This window comes from Humulus lupulus, chromosome 8 (assembly GCF_963169125.1).
Source record: "Humulus lupulus chromosome 8, drHumLupu1.1, whole genome shotgun sequence".
In the NCBI taxonomy this organism is placed as follows: Eukaryota; Viridiplantae; Streptophyta; class Magnoliopsida; order Rosales; family Cannabaceae; genus Humulus; species Humulus lupulus.
In genome coordinates this window covers 127,103,318-127,112,995 of record NC_084800.1, presented here as the reverse complement: position 1 = coordinate 127,112,995, position 9,678 = coordinate 127,103,318, and the positions used below count along the sequence as shown (strand labels likewise).

General features: G+C 38.5%; 1 non-coding gene across 1 annotated transcript; it reads right to left on the bottom strand.

Moving 5' to 3' along the window:
* Positions 1-8,352: 8,352 nt before the first annotated feature.
* Positions 8,353-8,459, bottom strand: LOC133799016 (small nucleolar RNA R71). Its single transcript, XR_009876225.1, has one exon. It is a non-coding gene; the product is annotated as a small nucleolar RNA R71 (small nucleolar RNA).
* Between the last annotated feature and the right edge of the window lie 1,219 nt (positions 8,460-9,678).

Sequence of the window (9,678 nt, the reverse complement as noted above, 5' to 3'; positions counted from 1 at the left end):
TGGATATATGTTCATAGCTTGGGGAAGAAGAAGTTTTATTGCATGAGAAATGTTAGGATTATGGAGTTCGGGGATTCTTAACAATTTTTGGTATTTTATTTGTCTCTAAAAATTTATGATGATATAGGGATTCAAGACGAGAAAAAACCAAAAAGAACCATCAAATTGAGATTTATATTGAAGGAGTTATGACATTTTGAAGTTTGGTCAGCGTCTAGTTTTCAAACCAGTGCCATGGCATAAAAGGAGTGCCCCTAGGTGCCCAGAATCCCAGAAACTGGGAAAATTAAGGGGCCGCGACGCTTGACTGCGACAAGGTCCTTTTTGGTTGTTTTTAGGTTGTTTTGAAGTCGTTTCACCTGAGGTTCATTGGGGACTTCCTCCCTAACTCCTTGGGGACATTTTTAAGACTTTTAGGACTTTCTTAAAGACACTTTAGAGTGGCTTCAGTCTTAGAAAAAGTAAGAGTAATTGCATGATATTGGGTTGAGCTATAAGTTTTTTTAAAAGTAAATATTTCTATTTTCTGACTAGGGCTCGGTGAGGATACTTGAAGGGAACATAATTATTGTTGCGGCTTGGACTTTAGGTAAGAAGAGTGGACACCTGCACACAGGGTGTATGCTCGATGTACTTGTATGTCCACTTGTTATGTGATTACGATATGATTTATGTTTAAAGTTATCTATGCGATGAATATTTATAATATAAATGTGTATGCTATATGTTTTGTGTGACATGCTTACGTATGATAATTTGCATGTTTACGTTATGATAATTTTTGAATGCTTGTGTATAGTATAATGCATGCTTACATTTCCAAGCTTTGTTGCACACTTGACCAGATTAGTATTGGTTTATGGCTTTTGTTTCTAAAAGTATTTGTGATGTATGGTGATTTTATTATATACTTGTGATTATGTTGTTTTAAGTTTGGGTTTGGTGGTTGTGTCCTACACACCTCTTCTTACTGGGCATTAGCTTACAGGTACTCTATACTGCAGGTAAATGAAATGAATTGGTTGTGCATCAATAAGTTGGAGAGCTTTGGCGGAGGATGTACGTGTTCAGGATCTAGCGACCGTTAGGGGTTGGGCCTACTTTGATTAAGTTTTTGCTTTAGTTTTAAGTTATTTGTAAAAATATTTGCTCAATTTTGGTTAGCAGATTGGATCATTTGTTTTTATTTTCAAAATAATGAGACTTTGGAGTTTCTTTTGTTTTAAAGGATGTTGGATATGCTATTCTGATTTACTAAAGTTGATTTTATTTAGTTTAAAATATATTCTAGTTTTTAAAGCTGATTAAATGTACGTAAATAATGTTCCTAGAAATTGGGGCATTACATTAGGTCTTCCACAGATAGTATCCAAAGTTCCTGCTAAGGGTGCTAGGTGCAAAGAAGGTAATCTTTGATGTCTTTGACCTCGTTATCTCCTGTTGCAGTTGGCAGCCTATCAGGACTATCACAGACATATTGCTTTAAATGTCATCGTTCAATGAGAAAATCAATATTGTCTTTCAGTTGATTGCATTAATTTGTGTCATGTCTACAGTGGTTATGGAATTTGCGGAACATATTCATATCCTTTTTGCTTAGCTCTTTTCGGATTGGAGATGGTCGTCTATATGGGATGATGGTATGGGTGGCCATAAACACCTCTATTCCCATTGTTGGAATCCATATTTATAGCCGTTGAAGTTCTTGCTTGCTCCATTCTTCCACCCTGGTTAGCCTCCTTGAATTTTTTGTACTTTTATCTTGGTCTGTTACATGGAGTATACAAGCTTCATATGCATGTTGTCCTGTAGTGGACTTTGAACCATGATTCTAGCTATAATATCCATCATCTATATGTCCTCACCAACTATTTTCGCTCGAGTAGATTCCCTCATGAATCTTTGGATATAATCCTTCAAAAGTTCATCTTCCCCTTGCTTAATGTCGACCAGATGATTTGCCTCAGTAGGATGGATTCAAGTACGTAAAATTGGTCACGAAGAACCTTTATGAACATATCAAAAAAAGTTATTGAGCCAAGTTGAAATTTAAAGTACTAATCCTGAGCATAATCAAATAGTGTAGCTAGAAAAATTCTCCAATGAGCATCCTTTGAGAATTTTTGTATATCCATTTTCACTTCAAATTTATTAACACGTGCGACCAAATCCTCCTTACAAGTGTATATGGGTAGAACCGACATTTTGAATTTGCCTAGTATCTCAATTGCATTGACCTTTCATGATAAATGAATTCATTTTCATTGCTCGATGTCTATAACAACTGTTTGCTTTTATTCGACCAAGCTTTTCACCATCTTCTTCAATGGATCATGTTATAATTGAATGGATGGTGAAACTTCATGATTAGTTTGTGGTCAATTAACTTGTGGCACTGGTGGAATTAGTATGTTTCCATTTAGCTGTTCAATAATAATTGGAGGGATAGTAGAACCATCTTTTTTGACCATCCGTTCCTTAAGCTGGTCGAGAACATTCCTTAGATCGTCTCATCTACTTGGCATAGTAGCCCCCCAATTTGACAAAAACATTATCGCTTCTCGATTGAGCCCCATCAAATTGAGTATCTGGTGGATTATTCAATGGCGGAGGATTTTGAAGATTATGTATTGGACGTATATCTTGAGGGCTGCTGGAAGAGAACATTCCTTAGATCGTCTCCTCCGTTTGGCATAGCAGCCTAGTCTGACAAAAATGTTAGCGCTTCTTAGTTGGCCCCCAACGAATTGACTAACTGTTCGATTATTCAATGGCAGAGGATCCTGAGGATTTTGACAATTGTATGTTGGAGGTATATCTTGAGGGTTTGGTTAATATTCTCTTAGTCTTTGAAAATCATTTTAATACTGACTGTCCCTTTCATCGTAACAGTGACCATCCTTGTATGCTGGTCAGCTTCCTTTATGCCAACAATTTATGGCTTGGCTAATATTTTCCTTATCATCTTCAAGACCATCCTTGTTCATGGAAGATGGCGCTGGTCGATACTCTTGATTTCCTTGGTTGGAGGGTCCAACAGGTCGGATGTTATGAGGTATGCCCTAATCTTAGTATCTTGGCACATTGTGTCAACCAGAACCTGTAGCTGACCTCAAATCTTTAGGATGTACGCTATCTAGATTTGGAGGTAAATCATCATTACGAGCAAGCTGGATTTGCTCGTTAGGTAATATATTTTTTTGACCCCTTGGTAGTTGGTTGAATATGTTGGGAGATGGCTTCTATTCCTTCATGGTTGTTGAAGAGGAATGCCATGTCCTCGAAATTGGTCGTCACTTCTAATAGATTGCGGTCTTTGAGCCTCTATTTGTTGATCATGATTTTATGGGATATTCTGTTGCAGATTCTGTGGAATTGGAGATGCTGGTTGAGCTAATTGTAAAGTTGCTTCAAGGGCCTCGACATCTTCCCTACTCCTACGATCAATGATAAACTCGTTCTAAACACGTTTTAGTGTGCCTTTTAGGAAGTATTTTAGTTATTTAGGGTGATTTTGTTCTATTTTACGTGTGTTTTTAGGTTTTGAATGACTCAAGATGATTTGGAATGAAAAAGAGGTCAAAATCGAAAAGAAGACAAAATCCTTGCAATATTGATGTTTCAGACTGGGTACATGACTGCGCTACTTTAGAGAGTGATCGAGCTAGGTATTCAGAAATGGGGAAAACGTAGGGTTACATATTTTAATGCGATTTTCATCATAAAACCAAAGTTTTTCATATTCGGGAACTAGGAGAAGACGGATGTAAGCTTAGTGGAGAAACATTGGATCGCATAGAGGTTTTGTAATGCCCTGAAATCCCTAATGCAGTTTAATGGTTGGATTAGTAGGACGGGAGGGCCATAACTGTTTAATTATGCCATTAAATGATAATGTGCATGTTTATGTGAATTATATTATAGTATGGTGTTATATGCATGCATATGGGTCCACATTATTTGATTATTAGGGTGTTTTGGTAATTTGGCCTGTTGAGGGCATATTTGTGAGATATGGATGAGATCCCATTATTATGGAGATGTATTCAAGCTATTCGGCATGAGATGGTCTTATATTTCAAATCAACAGTTTTGTCATAACGGGGTCTTTTATTGGGATATTGAGTAATGAGAATGTTATTTGATGACAAATTGGGAGTTATTGAGATCAGGAGGAAATTCTGGAAGTTTTGGCTATAGTGTCCCTGGGGGTGTTTTCGGGACCCCGAGCACTAGGTTTTATTTGAGGTTACTTCAACTTGAAATAGCTTGTCAGATAGAACCATATGTTAGAAAATACTTTCTCTCTTCCTGTTAGTTCCTTTTACCGTTCGAGGCATTTTCGAAGAAATCTCGAGTTCTAGAAGTCAGAATCAAGCGAGGATCGAGGCATAGCGATCCTAGGAAAGATTAGATGCTTCTTGACCGAAGGATTTGACAAGAAACAACCCAATCAAAGGTAATCTAAGTTTAGAGTTTTTAAGCTTCGAATTGGATTTTGTGAATCGTTGAGTTTTTGGTTCGTTTAAGCATCAGGATTTGATGGTTTTGGATCATTGGGAAGTTTGGGAACTTTGATTTTTGGATTTGGAAGTGTTTAGGTATATTTTTGGAAGGTTTATGATGGGAGAAATCAAGTTCTTGGCTAGTTCTGGGTGGGGGGCCGTGGCCCAGGCTCAAAGATGCAGCTGGTGGGGTTTGGCATGTGCTGGGCGCCGCGACACTAAGTAGTGGGCGCCGTGACCCTTGATCCTGATGTGGCTGGGGGCCATGGCTCAAGCTTCTAGGGCCGCGACTCTTGGGTGGTTTTGAGGCCGTTTGAATGCTTTGACCGAGAACTTGGTTTTACGCTTCGGGATCGTTCCTACTACCCGGATTGGTGGGGATTGATGTCCCGGAGGTTAGAACTTGGTTCAGGAACCCTTTTTGTTCATTTTATTAATGGTGTCCCATATTTGGTTATGACTAGGTGACCGCTAAAGGCTTAAAAGTTAGATCATTCTCAAGGGTCAGTCTTTTATTCATTCTCGCTCGAATCAGAGGTAAGAAAAATGCACCCTATGTATATGACATGCATGATTGTTGTTGAGGCATTTTGGTTGATAAATGTGGACATTGATTGCATATTAAATTCTTAGAAGAGCTTGCTTACTTGTGTATGGCATTGATTAGTCAGGGAGGGCACTGGTCGCATATTATTGACCTGAGAGTCAGAAACGGTATAAGCGTCCTGAACGCAGGGCCAATTAAAGATCAGATCTAATCGATATCAACGTTGAATGACTCTAGGAGCATTAATGCTGGATCGACCCTAAGGTCGACGAAACTTATAAGCACTTGACTAGTCTAGGACTAGTTACTTAGAGCCAGGGCCAAAGCCTAGGTGACAGCTTGTCATGTGGCTAGGGAGCGGAATCCCATGGTTGTGACTTAATGGTCACGAGGTAGGCTATGTTGGTGACTAGTCATCAAGCACCTATCCTATTTAAGCTAGTGAAAGGATCACTTATTTGTAAAGCCCCAGTGACCCTATCGCACATGGCTAGAGGGAGCGAAACCCATCTTAGTGACTTTTGCGACTATCACTCATCTGTTTTGGACTGAAAGTCCTGAATGATTATTATGATCATTGTTGATACTATATTCATGATATACTGTGTTTTCTTGTTGGGCTTTGGCTCATGGGTGTTATGTGGTGCAGGTAAAGGGAAAGAAAAGCTCACCCAGCCTTGAGTGGAGAGCTTAGGTGATGTTGTGTACATATGCGGCCGCTTGACCACCACAGCCAAGGAGTTCTCAGAGGAACTAGGGGGTTTACCCTATTTTTGTCGCTTAGGTCAGCAGATTTATAAATTTGAAACTGTAATGAACATTTTGAGTTGTTAACAACTTGTAAACATTTTTATGGGCCCATAAACAGTTTTATGTGTTAAATAAAATATATCATTTCCTTTTGATTGGTTTTCCACCTTAGCCTGTTAATAACACTAGAAGCACGTTTTTAACCAAAGGACTCGGGTAGCGAGTTAAATTTCTAGTTCACCATTCACCGTAACTGTTCTGGGGTAACTAGGGAGTTACAGGTTTTATGTGACATTCAGAATCCCATGATCCGTAGGGGGAAAGATCGAGTAAAAAATTGTGTAATCCCACATTGCCTGGGGAAGGTCAAGTGGGATGATTCTAAGACTGTGTAGGTATAGGACTACACAGTTGAAGATGGCTTAAATGGATTGATGGGTACTACCTATGCCAACAAGATGCATCTTCTTTTCGGTAGCCCATCACTTGAGAAATCCAAAGTTAAGTGTGCTTGACCTTTCGTAGTCTCATGATGGGTGACCTACTGGGAAGTTTTCCCAGAAAGTGTGCGAGTGAGGACAAAGCACGCTGGAAAAACTTGTGTTTGTTTGTAGGGCCAATCATCATTCCAAGAAGCACCATAGTGACGTGGGGCATTACAAATGGTATCACAGCCTTGACCTAGCCGAAAGTGTGGCCGACGGGGACTTCGGAGCCCTAAAGGGGGTGATTGTGACGGTTAGAATCCTGTGATATGTAGGGGGAAACACCAGGTAAAATTTTGTACAATATCACTCACCTGGGGAAGGTCAAGTGTTATAATTGTAAGACTGTGTAGGTGTAGGAATACATAGTTGAAGATGGCTTAAATGGATTGATGGATACTACTAATGCCAACAAGATGCATCTTCTTTTTGGTAGCCCATCACTTGAGAACTCCAAAGCTAAGCGTGCTTGACCTGAAGAAGTCTAATGATGGGTGACCTCCTGGGAAGTTTTCTCATGAAGCGTGTGAGTGAGGACAAAGCATGCTGCAAAAGACTCGTTTGGTTTTGGAGGGTAGTCGTCATTCCAGGAAGCAACCATAGTGACATGGGGCGTTACATTTTCTTTATTTCATTTGTATTTTATGTTGATTGTTAGTTTTATGGATTTGAATATTATGAATATTAACTAAATCTAGTTTTAGGGATTTTAATTGAGTCTCTTGAAACTCTTCTATGAATTACTGCAAGTTTTATGTTTTATTCTTCTTATTTGAGATATTTTCAATTTATGCTTAATGCTTGTGAATTATTGGTCATCTATTACATGATCTATATGGATTTGATTCAAAATCTGAAAGGTGAGATTCAAACATGCTATATTTGATTAGATGTAGATTTCGATATTGAACGTGGTTTGTGTTGTTTATGAGTTCTCATGCTTAATGCTTCCTATATGTTGAGTTTATCATTGGAATATATAGCATTCACATAGAGGTCGAGTTTATATATATCATAACACGAATACAGAATGCTTTTGTAACTTGCTATCTCAATTAGAAGAAAATATTTATGAGAATATTGTATTAAGGAAATAGACATTGGAAAGATGAAGAAATTAAATTCCCTAATTTTAATCCATTAATTAACTATCTTGAGCATTATTTGTTTTGAGTCAATAGTTGTTATTTGTTTTTGTTTCGTAATTTTTATGGTTATGATTTACTTTTGTCTTATCGAAAATCTTCCGTTAGCCAAATATAGATTAGGAATTAACTATTGGTACTTAGTAATTCAGTCTTTGTGGGATGACACTCGTGCTTGTGCACTTTATTACTTGAATCGATACGTATACTTGCATTATCAATCTTCCACAAAAAGTTTTTGATGCCGTTGCTGGGGACTGAAAATTATTAATATTAATTCAATTAATTTTTACTCTAATTTGGTTGTTTATCTTGTTATTCTAACTTAGTTTGTCTCTTAATTTTCTAATCTCTGGTAGTTTTGGTATATGCAACGTGGAAAGTCATATGACATCATACCAATAAATACTGAGTAGAGAGAACTTGTAGATAGAACAGAAAGAAGAAGAGGTAGGAGAGTACCATGGCTAAGATTCAAATGAATGCAGGGAATAATGTTCAAAGGGCAGTAGCTCCTGCAGAGATCCCAATTGCTGCAGAGGTCCCTGTTGGATAAGGACCCTAAGAGATTGTATACTTCCAACTATCATGGGAGTGCATTCATGCATTAGACACTCACAGTTGTTGCTAAATACTTTGAAATCAAGCTGAAATTTTTACAAATGGTGAACTCCACCGTCCAATATGCTTGATTACCCACAGAGGATCCAAACTTGCACATAGGCAATTTCTTAGAGCTATGTGAAACGTTTAAGATGAACATGGTGAGTGACGATGCCATTCAACTGAGATTATTCCCGTTTTCTTTAAGAGACCTGGCAAAGAGTTGGTTATTCTCACTGGAAGACAATTCCATCACAACATGGGAGGAACTAGCCCAAAATTTCCATGCCATGTTTTTCCCTCCAGCAAAAGTTGCAAAGTTGAGAGGTGAAATTAATAATTTTTGTCAGATGGAAGGGGAATCACTGTATGATGCATTTGAGAGATTCAAAGAGCTATTAAGGAAGTGCCATCATCATGATATAGAGAAGCGGATGCTGGTCCGCAACTTTTATAATGGGTTGGGTGGTAATGCTTGTACCATAATTGACGTAGCAGCAAGGGTTGCGTTCCTGAGCAGGAGTGCTAATGAAGTGTATGAATTATTGGAGGACATGGCCATGAACAACTACCAATGGCCTCCTGAGAGGGAAAGTCCAAAGAAGGTGGCTAGGATGATTGAATTAGATGTCATCTCAATGCTTACAACTCAAGTGGCATCCTTGACAAAACAGCTGCAACATAATAACCTCACAACTCAAGCCATGAAATTGCAAAGTGTGTGTGAAATGTGTGGAATGACTAATCCACCTAACCAGTGCCCTACAGTAGATTTAAATTTTTTTCCTATGGAACAAGTTCAACCCATAGGAACTAGCCAAAGACCAGCCAATAACCCATATTCCATGTTCTACAACCAAGGGTGGAGGAACCATCCTAACTTCTCATGGAAAAATAATCAAGGAGCACAATAGTCTTTTCCACAAAACAATCAGCCTTTCCCACAACCCCAGTAATGAGTTGACCTAAGGTAGTTATCGCTACCAGTCATTAGGGTATTTGATAAGTTCCAACCCTATCATACAATTCTCAAATAATAGCCAAATCAGAATCAAATACTTTGATTGTACCTAACAACCAACGTTACACATGTCATGATAACTTGCACTCAAAAAATCCCAGAAAATTCAAGATATATATAATTACACAATTTATTCAACTCAACAAACATAAGGGATCTTGGCTCCAACCCAGATTGCCTCCTAACGTCCTGGCTCCAACCCAGACTATAATTTTACCATGTCCTGGCTCTAACTCGGACTATAATTTCACCATGTCCTGGTTCCAACCCAGACTATAATTTTACCATGTCTTGGCTCCAACCTAGACTATAATTTCACCATGTCCTGGCTCCAACCCAAACTATAATTTCACCATGTCCTGGTTCCAACCCGGACTATAATTTCACCATGTCTTGGCTCTGACCTAGACTATATTTTACCATGTCCTGGCTCTAACCCGGACAATATTACAATAAGGTTCTGGCTCCAACCCGAACACACTTACCATTAAGCCACATAATGCATAAGCATTGCAAAGGTAGGCATTAAGCATACCCTAGTGTTAACGACCCGAAAAAAACTAGTGTAATCTAATGCTATAAGAACACACTAGTACATTCATGTTGTAGCCAAGAAAGAGAA